The sequence below is a fragment of the Rhinichthys klamathensis genome, unplaced genomic scaffold (genome assembly GCF_029890125.1).
Source record: "Rhinichthys klamathensis goyatoka isolate OS25496 unplaced genomic scaffold, OSU_Roscu_1.1 h1tg000647l_1, whole genome shotgun sequence".
In the NCBI taxonomy this organism is placed as follows: domain Eukaryota; kingdom Metazoa; phylum Chordata; class Actinopteri; order Cypriniformes; family Leuciscidae; genus Rhinichthys; species Rhinichthys klamathensis.
In genome coordinates this window covers 188845-204893 of record NW_026607093.1, presented here as the reverse complement: position 1 = coordinate 204893, position 16049 = coordinate 188845, and positions in this window count along the sequence as shown.

Genomic DNA, 16049 nt, shown 5'->3' with positions numbered 1-16049 from the left:
GCGGACCTCGAGCTAGAGTGGGCCTCGCCCGAGGAGCCGCCTCGTAGTCGGCTGGATGGATGGTTTCTGGAGGGGCGCCAGCAGGCCCCGCGTCACAAACCGGCGCCATTTTTCCCCGAGGTCCACGAGGAGCTAACCAAGGCCTGGCGCGCTCCATACTCAGCACGTGTGGGATCTGCAGTTTCCGCGACGCTCTCCTCCGTGGATGGCGCAGCGGAAAAGGGTTATGAGTCTTTGCCGCCCCTCGAAGAGGCCGTGGCAGCTCATCTTTGCCCGAGCACTGCAGCTAGCTGGCGAACTAGAGCCGCTCATCCCAACAAACCCTGCCGAAACACCTCAGCCCTCGCTGGACACGCGTACTCCGCCTCCGGTCAGACTGCATCGGCCCTGCACATGATGGCCGTGTTGCAGGTCAACCAGGCCAAACTCCTCCGGTCCATGGACGAGACTGGCCCGGACCCGGACCCGGAGACCTTTCGAGACCTGAGGAGTGCTACAGACTTAGCGCTGCGTGCTACTAAGGCTACAGCACAGGCCATCGGAAGAAACATGGCGAGCTTGGTCGTGCTCGAGCGCCATCTTTGGCTTAACCTCACCGAGATTAAGGACGCCGACAGAACGAGGTTTCTCGACGCCCCGGTGTCCAGCTCCGGGCTCTTCGGCCCGGCGGTGAAAGGATTCTCGGAGAGGTACACAGAGGCACAGAAAGCGTCCCAGGCCATGCGACACTTCTTGCCGAAACGTTCGAGCTCCGCGACCAGCAAGCCCAAGCCGCCGCCTTCGCCTCATCCAGCCAAGCCGGTGAAACAGGCCTCTCAGCCCCGCCCTGCGGCTGATAGCCAACGCCAGCCAAGGCCCGCGAAGCGCTACCCGCTCCCCAGGCGTCAAGGCCCTCGACCCAGCGCCGCGGCCGACCAGGTGCCTCCGAAGTCGTCCTAGCACGGAGAGGAAAGAGAGAGGGCTCGTGTCTCGCGCTAGCCGGACCACCCTCGAAAAAACCGGCAAAACTTCCCACAGCTCCCTGTTCAGTTCAGGCGTTCAGATTTTATTATTGTAAACAGGCCCGCAGCAGTGAGCGCGTCTTTGCAAACAAACGCCGTTTTCACGGCGACCCAAATAAAGCACAAAAAGAGTATGTTTCACAATCACATCACACGGGTTCACGGTCCCCCTTCACTAGGCGGCCCCCGCCCTGTTGTAAGACTGAAATCCCCCCGGGCAAAAGCCGTTATATTCAGTCAAACACTCAGTATGTGCACAAATCACAGTGTAAGGGTATCAGGTCCCCCTATGTTAGGCGGTCCCCCCCATTCAGTGTGTCAAGCCCTAGCCACACGGGCGTTGGCCTGGCAAGCCATCCCTGGTGTGTCGAGTTGGGTCATAAACACTATAAAGCGAGGCTATTCGCTCCAATTCGCTCGCAGACCCCGAAATTCCAGGCGGTTATCGAGACATCGGTGAGAAGCGGCGTGGGTCACGTGCTTCGCACCGAAGTTCAGAATTTATTAGCAAAAGGAGCGATAGAGTCAGTCCCTCCCGCGCTAATGTATTCGGGGTTTTACAGCCGCTATTTTCTAATTCCAAAGAAAGACGGCGGGCTCAGACCCATACTAGATCTGAGACGTTTGAACAGGGCTCTCATGAGACGGCCTTTCAGAATGTTAACACTCAAACAAATTCTCGCGCAAGTTCGCCCGGGGGATTGGTTTGTTTCAATGGATCTGAAAGATGCATACTTTCATATTCAGATCGACCCTCGTCACAGGCCATTCTTGAGATTCGCCTTCGAGGGGAGGGCATATCAATACATCGTTCTGCCGTTCGGTCTGTGTCTGGCACCCCGTACATTCACGAAATGTATGGATGCAGCGCTCTCCCCGCTAAAAAGCCAGGGAGTGCGTGTGCTGAATTATCTCGACGACTGGCTGGTGCTAGCGCAGTCGAGAGACGAACTAATAACTCACAGGGATTTGATTCTCGGCCATTTAAAATGCCTGGGTCTCACAATCAATGTTGCCAAAAGCGGACTGAACCCCAGCCAGACTGTGGTCTTTCTGGGCACGGTTTTGGACTCGGTAAAAATGAAAGCGCGGCTCACTCAAGAGTGCGCGCTATCTGTGCAGACACTGGCAGCCGCGTTCAGGGCGCGCGAGCGCGCACCTCTGAAGAGGTTTCAGAAACTGCTTGGTCTAATGGCAGCCGCATCATCAGTACTCCACATGGGATTACTGCGCATGCGCCCGCTGCAGCACTGGCTGAAACGCCGTGTGCCAACCCATGCATGGCAGTCAGGCAGCCTGCGCATTATGGTGAATCACGGGTGTTTAAGAACACTGATTCCCTGGCGGGCTCAGGACTGGTACCGCGAGGGGGTGACCATGGGGGTAGTTTCCAGGAGGAAGGTGGTTTTTACAGACGCATCCAACCTGGGTTGGGGAGCGCTGCACGAGGGCAGGCCTGCCTCCGGCCTCTGGTCGAGCACGGAGCAGAGCTTACATATCAACTGTCTGGAAATGAAAGCAGTTGGTTTGGCCCTGAAAGCATTTCTGTTAAACCTCAGGGGTCACCATGTCCTGGTCCGTACGGACAACATGTCAGTGGTGGCCTACATAAATCGCCAGGGTGGCATCAGGTCGGGCAACCTGCATGCTATGGCGAGGGACCTCCTCCTATGGGCACAGGCCAACCTGAGCTCCCTGAGAGCAGCGCACATCCCGGGCGTCCAAAATCTGGGCGCGGATATGCTCTCACGGGGCAACACTCCCCTAAGCGAGTGGTCTCTGAACCCTCAGACGGTCAGTCTGATATGGGAGAGATTCGGCGAGGCCGAAATCGACCTTTTCGCCTCGAGAGCCAACACCCACTGCAGGGTGTTTTTCTCGAAGAACAGGGACGCGCTGGCCCATCCCTGGCCCAACCGCCCCCTTTATGCTTTCCCCCTCATCTCGATGGTCCCACAAGTCATCGAACGGGTCAGGGAGAGCGGATGCCCAGTCCTTCTGGTGGCTCCTCTCTGGAAATCCAGACCATGGTTTCCGGAGCTGGTTCAGCTGTCAGACACGGTCCCCTGGCCCGTTCCAATGAGGAGGGACCTCCTCACACAGGCCGAAGGGACGATATGGCACCCCCGACCCGATTTATGGGCCCTCCATGTGTGGCCCCTAAACGGGTACCCGGGGGCCTTCCTGATGCTTTGATGTCTTTATGCTTTGAAGTGGTCGGGTTTTTCCAGCTGGTGCTCGAAAAATCGAGTTGACCCAGAGTCATGTGAGGTATCGGTGGTACTCTCCTTCCTGCAGGAGCTACTGGACGCGGGCCGCACCCCGTCCACGCTCAAAGTTTATGTGGCAGCCATCGCAGCGCATCATGCGTTGGGGGCTGGTCAATCACTGGGAAGAAATGACCTGGTGGTAAGATTTCTGAAGGGCGCTAGGAGAATTAACCCCTCCAGGCCCCCATCAGTACCTCCCTGGGACCTCTCCACGGTCCTCAGGGCCCTGAAGGGGCCGCCTTTTGAACCGCTCCGGTCGGTGGATCTAAAACCACTCTCGCTTAAGACTGCTCTCCTGTTGGCATTGGCATCTATCAAGCGAGTGGGAGATCTGCAGGCCCTTTCTGTGAGTCCGGCATGTTTGGAGTTTGGAGCGGATGACTCCAGAGTCATTCTCAAACCCAGGCATGGTTACATACCCAAGGTGCTCTCAACGCCGTTTAGAGCGCAAGTTATCACGCTATTAGCCCTTCCCCCTTCTGCTGAGGATGGGAGGTTAATCTTCTCTGCCCTGTTAGGGCGCTGAGAGTCTATCTGGAGCGTTCTGCGTCTTTTAGACAGTCAGAACAGCTGTTTGTCTGCTTTGGTGGCCGATCTAAGGGTGGTCCAGTTACCAAGCAAAGACTGTCTAGATGGATAGTGGATGCCATTTCTATGGCTTATACTTCAGTGGGTCAGGTTTGCCCTATAGGTGTCAGGGCCCATTCGACTAGAGGCATGGCCTCGTCATGGGCGTGGTCATCGGGGTTTCCCATTCAAGATATTTGTGATGCGGCCGGCTGGTCCTCGCCTTCCACATTTATGAAGTTCTATAATATGGAGGTGCCTTCCCTGCAGGCGAAGGTTCTTTCAGTATGATTAAGACTCGATGCTGTCTGGTCTTGTCTACAAAAAATTACTGTGCATAATCACATACATATATAAAACCCGCTTAGGCCGGTTATGAATTGTACTAATAATCCCGACAGTGTCGGGGTTTGTTAGCATATTCTGTTGGTTGTTACTGACTCTTATATATTATTCAGGCCTGACAGTGTCTGGTCTGTTATATATATATTTATATATTGGGTTCTGGCTTGTTCTGTTAGTTCAGGGGGCCTGAGTTGCAGTGCAACCAGTTACTAAGGGTGCAGCGTTTTACAGGGCGTCCCCACTGCGTATAGCTACGCAATACGAAGTGACCGTTCGAAAGGGAACTACTCGGTTACTATCGTAACCTCAGTTCCCTGAGAGAGGGAACGAGTATTGCGTAGCCGGCCGCATTTAGTAACTGGTGAAGTTGTCGCTTCAGTCGTTTAAACCTGCTATAATGGCGAATTCGGGGGTCTTTTATAGGCTAAGCCACACCCCCTTGACGGGCTCTGACGTTGAGCTAGCTCATTGGCTGCAGGTCAGAGTCGCCCGCGCCATTGGTTGTGCAGTTGCGGCAGCACAGCCTATGAGCGTGCCAGACGCTCAGTGTGCTGGCTGTGCAGCTGCAAATGCGTTTTACATATAGGTTTCAGTAAATCGAGGAAAAGGAGTTTCCCCACTGCGTATAGCTACGCAATACTCGTTCCCTCTCTCAGGGAACTGAGGTTACGATAGTAACCGAGTAGTTTTGTTGCTTGAATATGAAAATAAATAAAATGAACAAAAGACACCCAAAGTACTTATTTAATTCCATTTTAAATAGGCCTACGTGTTTATCAGTCATTTTTTCTACAGATTACAGATATGTGTTTCTATTTTTTTATTTTTTATTACATCACATAGATCACACTGTCAAAGAGTTTGGGAATATTCACAAATAATTGATACACATAAAACATGATATCAGAGTTTTAAAATCAAACATTTTAAAAGAGAACAATACATCACGGTTGTTTAAACCAATGAGCATTAAGCTGTGTCGTCGCCAAGTCGTTTCCCATCATGCTTTTGATCAGCGCAGTCGGTGGAGAGCAACTGCAGAATCCGACACGTGCGCCTTGCGGTCGCGAGAGTTTTTTGACATGCGTCGGCATGACATTAGAGCAAGGCGGACCGCACTCGCCACTCGGACACATTTCTAACCGGCATGCATCTCACTGATCACCGGTGATCGGTTCTGCGCAGATTTTGCTCATCTCAAACAAGCCTTATGTAACGGCCCTTAACCGCACCGCAGAGACAGAGCCCCGGTCGCGCGTGCGCGCACTCACCGTCTTCAAACAACACGAGCGCTGTATGCTCTCTCTCCCTCGCCTCGCGCATATCAATATACGATAGTAAAAGGTAGGAAGACCGATTGTGTTATATAGATCAGTAGTTTGTTTAAATAAAGTGTTTGATTAGTTAACAAGTACATTGTTCAGGAAATGCATCATACAAATTGTATGGGTTAACGTTAATGTAACGGTAAACGGACTATGCACGAAGCTCTTTTGAAGCTGTCAAATGGTGTTGCTATTGGACACTTAATTGTGATCATTGCTGCTCTGAGGTTTCTTATAGGCTACTGTTAAATCGTTGTTGTTGTTTTTGAAGAAGCATTAAGTTACTCTTGCCTCGGAGAAAACAACACGGGAATAGCTACAGTTGTGCATATAAATTACTACGTATAGGGCTTGTATTACAACCTGTCGGCAATTTTCTACATCCTTTTTTGAACGTCGTATTACCCCGAAAATCCACTGGATCCGTCTACGGCGCGGAACGTTTTCCACAGGGTGTTTTATTTTGAAAATCGACCGGATCCTCTATGCCGTTCTGTGTCAGTCTATGGTTCTTACTAAGGACGTATTGGTGTGCAATATAATTGGGATTCTGCACAGGGTGTTTATTTTGAAATTAACAGTGTTTTTTTTTACTTTTATTTTGTATTTATGGTGCGGCTTGGACGCGGGTCCGTCAAAAATAGACTAGGCGCCTATCTTTAGCGAAGCGGTGCGGAGAGCCGCTTCTGAGACGCGCTGCGTCCGCAGCTGGTGGACTTTAGAGCATTGACTATAATGGCCGCGATTAGCTGCGGCATCCGCGACGCTGACGTTCCGTGCCGTAGACGGATCCAGAGCCGGATTAACGCAAAGGCAAACTAGGCACGTGCCTAGGGCCCGATTGGTGGGATGGGGCCCAGACAGAAGGACAAAAATAAAAAAAAATAAAACAATTACAAATATCCTATCTACAATTTATTTCAATATTTATTAATTAACTAAAAAATAGTGACGATGTTTATCTTAACCATAGACTGTTACATTACGTCACATTAACGCCAGCCCATCAGGTGCTGCGAAGCAAAAGTCTAAATAGGCACGCAAAGAAGCACAGCTCTAATGCAGGTGTGTGCGTTGTCGTCATCTATTTTGGAGTGATTGCAATGTATTCTAAATATAAACTTGTACTGTAGATCAGCGTCATTTCTGGACAAAATCATTCACCGCTTTATTACGAGTTTAAAAGAGCGCGAGCGTCATTAACGTGCCCAGACGCGACGCTTTGAATTTGCGCATACAATGAATAACATCGTGTCGGGAGCTGACTAAAAACACTACAAAGGTAAAAGACAGGACGTTTGTATTCAAAGTTAAAAAGCCAACACACTACAACATTTTAAATATTTCAAATAAAGAATCTCATGGGTCTATCTTCTAAATTCTGCTGATGATTAGATTATACCCTGTCTGACATCAGCCTACTTACGCCAATAATATCAGTTTAGAAATTTTTTTTTCTAATCAGTAGCGATCGTGTCTTTCTCTTCCACTTGATTTGTGTATAGCATATTTAAGCTAGCAATGCATAATATCATATTACTTATATTAATAATATGACATTATCTGCAGTCAATATTGATTAAATGGGGAAATCCTGCCCATACCGCAGCTATCAAAAAAATTATAAAAGCATATATCACTGAAGTGGTATTCTGGAAATGTGAATAAATTGAATGAAACAGCAAAATAACAATAACAATAACATCTTCATTAAACAAAAAAGAGATTACCTTAGATGAAGTTTGAATATGTACATGCAGTAGCCTACTGGTAAAAAGTCTGGACCAATTACATTTTTAATGTTTTTGAAAGAAGTTTTTTATTATGCTCTACAAGCCTGCATTTATTTGATCAAAAATACAAAAAAAAACATAAAAAACAGGAATATTCAGCAAGGAAGTGTTAAATGTATAAAAAGTGATAGTGAAGACTTTTTTAAAACAACTTTTTAATAATAAATAAAAATCCTGAAAAAAGTATCACAGGTTAAAAAATAAATATTAAGCACCATTTCTAACATTTGATAATAAATCTGAATATTATAAAGTTTTCTGAAGGATCACATGACACTAAATTCAGCTTTGCATCACAGAAATATATTTTAAAGTATAGTATAGGAAAACCATTATTTTAAATTTTAATAATATTTCAATATATATTATTTTTCTGTATTTTTTATCAAATAAATCCAGGCTTGATGAGCATAAGAGACTTCTTTCAAAAACATTAAAAATAGTAATGTGTCCAAACTTATGTACTGTGTAAGTAAAAACATTTAAAATTAAACGTTGTATAAATTAAAAGGTTAGGAATCATATATGTTTCAAGAGTTTTTTATTGGGGGTGGGGGGCCTCCAACATGAATATTGCCTAGGGCCTCCAAATGTCTAGAACCGGCCCTGGACGGATCCAGTGGATTTTAGGGGTTACACTTGTATACTGCACAGCGGGTCGTGGGAGCTACAGAGCCCTCTGCTGGTAGGGAATCGTAAGATGGCCGCTCGAACACTTCCGGTGGCTTCACTGCCTGGTGCTCACGACGCCATCTTGCGCGCCCCCGACGTCACAGGCAGGCACAGGCTCTATGACGTCACAGGCGGGGTTCCTGAGTCAGAACACAGCGAGTCCAAGCCTTATACACTGTCTGGTCCAACGTTGAACAGCATCTTGAGGATCCAACACACAACAGCATCTTCTCAATATACCAATACGAATCTATTGAAAAATGGCAACAGATAGAACAGGTGTCGTCCAGAACGGCCGGAGAACAGGCTCGAGGATACAAGGTATTTAAAGAAAATACTGCACAACAAAATATCTGTGTAACCATTACATGAATGTACCATTTGCTTATTGTAAGTTTTCAAAATGAAACTTTATTTTTTATATTTTTCAACACTGAATCTAATACTATGCATATTTAACTATTCAAAATGTGTATTGTTGTTCAATCTCAGGCAACTTTATTTAATTTTTACAAGGTTTCTAAGCAAAAGATGGACGCATGTTTTCTCAGTCCTGTTACCGAAACTCATTTATTTCTGTTGTGTTGTGGCTTATTTCTGTTGTGTTGTGGCTTTATTTCGTTTTATTGTGAACTTATGTTTGCTTTTTAAATTTCGGTTTAAAACAGGACTGAGTGAAAACCCGGGGACACGACTAAAATATGTATTTTCTCTAAAATATTAGATAAAATATTTAAAAACATAGATTGGATATAAAGTCAAACAACAATGCAAAAAAAATCTGATTTCTGATAGATTTTAATCATTATATTTCATGGTAAAGTTTAGAGATAGAGAGTGGGGACATGCAGAAAATGCTATTTTTTAGTGTTCTATGTAGTTTTTATTTATGTTTTTAATTATACATTTTAAATTTGTAGTTAGCTTAGTGTGCAGGACATTTTGCTTAATAATAAAATGTATTTTAGAGTTAATTTTCATGCAATTTTATACATATAATGACCTGGGGACAGAAATGTCACCCTTTCGGTGGAATGGCTTTTATAATAACTTGGAAATATGTTTTCTAATGCATACAGTTGTGAGTTGGGAGATGGAAAAACCCGAAGCAGACCTAGTGTTGTCCAGATCTGAATGGCAGCGCGTCCAGGACCGTGTGAACGGAGTGAATCGTCACAGCAGAAGTGTCATAGCAGCGGCTGAACAGCGGGAGGCGCTGCACATGCGCTCTAAAGAGCTCGTCAAACACTGGCCCAACACCATAGCTGTGAGTGACAGCATCGCACTGGAGTTACTGCATTTGTAGCTCTCTTATTGTGCGGGGCTCCGTACTTCCTAAAACTATATATGCGTAAACATCATGCTTTTTAATGACCTAATCACTTTATAAGGAAGAAAATAGGCCTTTTTATGAGTCTTTATTAAGAAATAAGAATAATTTATTTAAATTATAAATTATTATGATTATTAAAGTAAAGACGTCTGTCTATAGAAACATTGTCAGACACTTTTATTGTTTTTATATAGCCTTATTTAGACTTCTCGCTGTCTAATTTTCTTTTTGTGTCTGTGCCCCTATTATAATACTAAGTTTGTTACATTTTGGTATAATGTTAAATTGTAATTTGAATGTCATCTTGATGTGATATTTTAGTTTTTCTTCATTAAAAATAAATAAAAAAAAGAATACCTGGGTCTCTGAGGGTTATAATATGAGACTTGATGTTTACAGTAACAAAGTACAACAAACAAATCTGATTTTGTCCTTACAGTGAGAACGACGGAAAAAACGGGAGGCGAAAACAATTCGAGAGGCGATGGAAGAGGAGGAGAAGAAACGTATCGACTTGGAAGAAGCAAGATATCAGGCCCAGATACGAAAGGAGATAATTGAGGAAACTAAAACCCAGCAGTACCACCAGACGGACAGAGTCAAAGGCCTCCATGTGTGTGTCTTACGTTATTAGACCACAAGTGTTTTTCTGTGGTGAAATGTTAGTAGAAACGATCCTCTTGTTGTTCTAGAGCGCTCTGAGGCTGGCGGAGGTCCTGAAGGAAAGAGAGGCTCAGATCGAGCTCAAGCGCATGAGGCAGAACGCCAGCAGAGCCGTGGACAGAGAGATCTTGGCCCGAATGGCTTGCAGAGAAGAGCAGGCGGTCCAGCAGGAGCGACAGAAAGCACTGCAGAGAAAACGAGACCAACTGGCCATTTCTGAGTGCTTGAAACTACAGTAAGGAGAAATTAAAGTGCATTTATGCTTCAGTGCATACACAGCTAACACAAATATGCTCTAAGGACTAAGGATTAAGATATACACTCACCGGCCACTTTATTAGGTACCCCATGCTAGTAACGGGTTGGACCCCCTTTTGCCTTCAGAACTGCCTCAATTCTTCGTGGCATAGATTCAACAAGGTGCTGGAAGCATTCCTCAGGGAGTTTGGTCCATATTGACATGATGGCATCACACAGTTGCCGCAGATTTGTCGGCTGCACATCCATGATGCGAATCTCCCGTTCCACCACATCCCAAAGATGCTCTATTGGGTTGAGATCTGGTGACTGTGGAGGCCATTTTAGTACAGTGAACTCATTGTCATGTTCAAGAAACCAATTTGAAATGATTAGAGCTTTGTGACATGGTGGAAGTAGCCATCAGAGGATGGGTACATGGTGGCCATAAAGGGATGGACATGGTCAGAAACAATGCTCAGGTAGGCCGTGGCATTTAAACGATGCCCAATTGGCACTAAGGGGCCTAAAGTGTGCCAAGAAAACATCCCCCACACCATTACACCACCACCACCAGCCTGCACAGTGGTAACAAGGCATGATGGTTCCATGTTCTCATTCTGTTTACGCCAAATTCTGACTCTAACATCTGAATGTCTCAACAGAAATCGAGACTCATCAGACCAGGCAACATTTTTCCAGTCTTCAACTGTTCAATTTTGGTGAGCTCTTGCAAATTGTAGCCTCTTTTTCCTATTTGTAGTGGAGATGAGTGGTACCCGGTGGAGTCTTCTGCTGTTGTAGCCCATCCGCCTCAAGGTTGTGCGTGTTGTGGCTTCACAAATGCTTTGCTGCATACCTCGGTTGTAACGAGTGGTTATTTCAGTCACTGTTGCCCTTCTATCAGCTCGAACCAGTCTGGCCATTCTCCTCTGACCTCTGGCATCAACAAGGCATTTCCGCCCACAGAACTGCCGCTCACTGGATGTTTTTTCTTTTTCGGACCATTCTCTGTAAACCCTAGAGATGGTTGTGCGTGAAAATCCCAGTAGATTAGCAGTTTCTGAAATACTCAGACCAGCCCTTCTGGCACCAACAATCATGCCACGTTCAAAGTCACTCAAATCAACTTTCTTCCCCATACTGATGCTCGGTTTGAACTGCAGGAGATTGTCTTGACCATGTCTACATGCCTAAATGCACTGAGTTGCCGCCATGTGATTGGCTGCTTAGAAATTAAGTGTTAACGAGCAGTTGGACAGGTGTACCTAATAAAGTGGCCGGTGAGTGTAAATGTTATTTCTGAATGTTCCCTAAACGTTCAAAGTGTCAACAACATTTAAAGGTGCCCTAGAATGTGAAATTGAATTTATGTTAGCATAGTTAAATAACAAGAGTTCAGTACATGGACATGACATACAGTGAGTCTCAAACACCATTGTTTTCTCCTTCTTAGTTAAATCTCGTTTTTTAAAAACACCCCTGAAAAACCGAAGCATGGCAGTTGCTCAGTGTTTGGATGTACACATGAACACAAAAGTATTTTTTAGTTCCTTCATCTGAGCCTCTGAAGAAACAATGGGTTAATTTTATTTTCTCTGGAAATTTCCAAACATTTCACCGACTGTTTCCTCAACTTGGGCCAATACAGAGCTGGCCTCGGATCGAGCTACCAAGCAACACTTTCTGATGTGTAATTGTTCAAGTTCAGACAGGTAATCTTTCTCTCAAAATCGTTCAATACTGTTTATGCATCAGTAAGTCAAGCCAGTGACTAAAATATCAACTTCACATCGTTTCTTTTAGGGACTGTTCGTTTTTTATTTAAGGGGCCACCGGCGGAAATTTGAGATCTGTAGTCAAAAAAGACTTGACCCTCCCTTAGCCAGTAATAAATGTTTCTATGACCCTCCAAAATGATTGTGAAAAAAGGCATGACCCTCCCCGCTAATGTATTGATTACGTAGCCGGTTTGCGCTTGGCAAAGATGTTCAGATAGCCATTGTTTTTTACAACCACGACAAACGACTAAACTCCTGCTTTCTCATCTTACTAAGGCTTAACGATCGATAAAGCAAACCTACAATTCGGTTCGTATCACGATTTTTGATTTTAGATTTGAAAAAAAAAAAAATCATGTTTTCGGTGCTGATGCGGTGACGCGTTCATGTTGTAAGTAGCCTATCTAAAAGCTGCCACAAAGAACCGGTAAAAGTAATGATTATGAATATGTAAAATATAGCAAGGAGACATTTTAATTGTTTATTAATAAAGTGTTTTCAGCCAGTGTGTCGGCTGGAAAGATGAAGTTGACGATGCTGACTCGCGATCTTCGCAGTAGTGAACGCGCCAGAGAGAAATGCAGATTTCACGGATGACTAAGCAGAGAGCAATCCGCTTTCTTTCGTTTTTAAATGTTCTGTTTAAAAGTTAAAATGCTAACACGAAAGATAAAATAAAACGAATATTTTATGTTCTGTGGAGGCCGACCCTTCTTCATCCGGTTAGTATTACAGTCTATGGTATTAGCCTACTTTTGTTTTGCGCAGTAATTCGTAGAATTACTAAAAAAAATATTTTGCCATCTAAAAGTTAAAGGTTTTTTGTGTCACGTCACATGTGTATTTCGCTCATATTAAATATAAAACACATGTGTAGACTGATATTTGTCTAATGTCTTGACTCCTTTATTAAGGGAATATGGATAGGCCTATATAAACAGACGTTTCAGTATTAAATGCATTTTCTGATAATTTATATTTCAGGTTTTGACTGCAAATGTCACTTCCATAACGCTGGAATTGCCCAATTTGAAATAATTTTATCCTCAACTAGTTTTTTGGTGTAGGTCTACGTATTTTATTATGTTAACTTCAAATAATACTAATAGTAATTTAAAAATGTGGTAGCCCTACGTGTTACACATATCCACTGTTATGGTGGCAATTTCAGTAGATTTACTCACTAAACATTGTTGTGGAAACAATAAGAATGAAAACTAGAATAGTATCGTGCTACAGCGCACATCAGCTGCAGTTCTGGCGCCTCAGTCCCAATACTGTAAAACTTGACGTACATTCACATCACATGTTAATGCAGCGGTAGAGTAGCACTCACAGGATACTGACCTTGTTATTCGCAATCACAAAAGTTCATTATTTGCTCGTGCTTTAAAGCTTTGCCGGGTAAACATTTCATTGGCGTTCAGTTCTGACATGATGCAATTTTTCTGAGCGCGCACTGTCAGACAGCGCCAAACTGGATTTTTGTTGGGTCAGACCAATCTGATAGCGACGGGGGGCCGAGACTGAGAGAGCTACATGGAGATACATGGAAAAAAATATGCACCAAACAAGCCACTTTGAAATTTTGCTGTTTACATGAATAGAAAAGTTGGGTGACCCTCCCCCCTAGACTAAAAAAAATTGAATGACCCTCCCCTCAACAAAGAATAAAAAGACACGACCCTCCCCTATTTTCCTCCGGTGGACCTTTCCATAAATACCGAACCTTAGTCCTTAGTAGGATGAAAATATTCGTATTTAAATTGTGAACAAATTATATACAGAAAGCGATCAAAGAACAATCTTTCCACACAGCGCGAGTTTATCTGGACACTTGCCAAACTCGTTATGAAATCAATGACGCACGTTACTGCACAACGAAGCTCTTACTGTATTTACATCATCGTGTTTGCATTGGTGAAAGCATTAGAGAGAGTGCAGAAACTGCTTTGCAATGATAATATCTTCATTCTCGCGATCAACACACTGTCATCTGCTCAATGCTCATCACGGCAACATTTTATGTGATGGGAATAGATCTAAATACTTTAAAAACATCTCACGATTCGTTAATCTCGATAGCTGTTATAGTAAAAATGTATAATAGCAGTAGTAAAAGTATTCGAGAGAGTTTCACATGTAATGCGTAGCTATTTCTTAAGCAAGCATGTCAGCCAATCACAGCAGTGGCCGCGGTTACACTGAATCCCACAGCAGACACGCCCCTTCAAACAGAGTGTTCAAATCAGAGGCTAAAAGCAGGCTAGGAAAAATGCCATTTATTTCTAAATTATGATTATTTTTGATCTAAAAAACATACTAACATTATAAGGGCAACCCAGGAAACATTATAAAATAATAAAAATAAACATTCTAGGGCACCTTTAAAATGTTTTTATTCTTCAAACACTGGGAATGTTACTTTTGAACAGTGTTGGGGAAAGTTACTTTTAAAAGTAATACATTACAATATTGTGTTACGTTAAAATTAACTAATTGTATTACTCAGTTAGTTTAATGGAAAGTAGTGTTATGTTAATGTTGTTACTTTTTCTGTAAAAAAAAACACTCCACGAATTATGTATAAGTTCTGTTTTGTGTTAATGTTTTGAGAACATGATTAAAGACCAGATAACTTTGAACAAACATAATGTTACTAGAAGAACGTTTGTTCGTAACTTTGAGAGAACCGTATCTAAAGTTCTGAGAACATTCCCTGTTAGCTGGGAATCACCTTAATGTGTCAATGTGTCTGACGTTTCCTCCTTTATTAGGGTTAAGGAGCATGACATGAAGAAGGAGCAGGAGAGGAGAAGGGAGGCTGAAGAGATGAAGCAACTCCGAGATCTTCATCTGAGGGAACAGGCCATCAAAGAGCGCCAGAATCGAGAAGTGAAGAGAAAAAGAATGAATGCTTTTCGTGTAAGCCGGTTGTTGGACAACATTCACACTGTAAAAGCAGATCGAATCAGATGCGGTTTTGAAATCCCTTCTTCTGTCTTCCATCAGGACCATTTGACCAACAGAGAGCTGACAAAAGCAGCGGAGGCTCGGAGGCAAGAGGAAGAGGAGGAGAAGAGAAAGCAGATCGCCAGCCAGAGCGAAAAAGTGACGAGAATGAGGAGAGAAAAACAGGAGGAAACATTTAGGTATTGTACATTTAGGTATTGTACATTTAGGTATTGTACATTTAGGTATTGTACATAAGACAAGGATACAAGGTATTTAAAGAAAATACTGCACAACAAAATATCTGTGTAACCATTACATGAATGTACCATTTGCTTATTGTAACTTTTCAAAATGAAACTTTATTTTTTATATTTTTCAACACTGAATCTAATACTATGCATATTTAACTATTCAAAATGTGTATTGTTGTTCAATCTCAGGCAACTTTATTTAATTTTTACAAGGTTTCTAAGCAAAAGATGGACGCATGTTTTCTCAGTCCTGTTACCGAAACTCATTTATTTCTGTTGTGTTGTGGCTTTATTTCTGTTGTGTTGTGGCTTATTTCTGTTGTGTTGTGGCTTATTTCTGTTGTGTTGTGGCTTATTTCTGTTGTGTTGTGGCTTATTTCTGTTGTGTTGTGGCTTATTTCTGTTGTGTTGTGGCTTATTTCTGTTGTGTTGTGGCTTTATTTCTGTTGTGTTGTGGCTTATTTCTGTTGTGTTGTGGCTTATTTCTGTTGTGTTGTGGCTTTATTTCGTTTTATTGTGAACTTATGTTTGCTTTTTAAATTTCGGTTTAAAACAGGACTGAGTGAAAACCCGGGGACACGACTAAAATATGTATTTTATCTAAAATATTAGATAAAATATTTAAAAACATAGATTGGATATAAAGTCAAACAACAATGCAAAAAAAATCTGATTTCTGATAGATTTTAATCATTATATTTCATGGTAAAGTTTAGAGATAGAGAGTGGGGACATATTTTTTAGTGTTCTATGTAGTTTTTATTTATGTTTTTAATTATACATTTTAAATTTGTAGTTAGCTTAGTGTGCAGGACATTTTGCTTAATAATAAAATGTATTTTAGAGTTAATTTTCA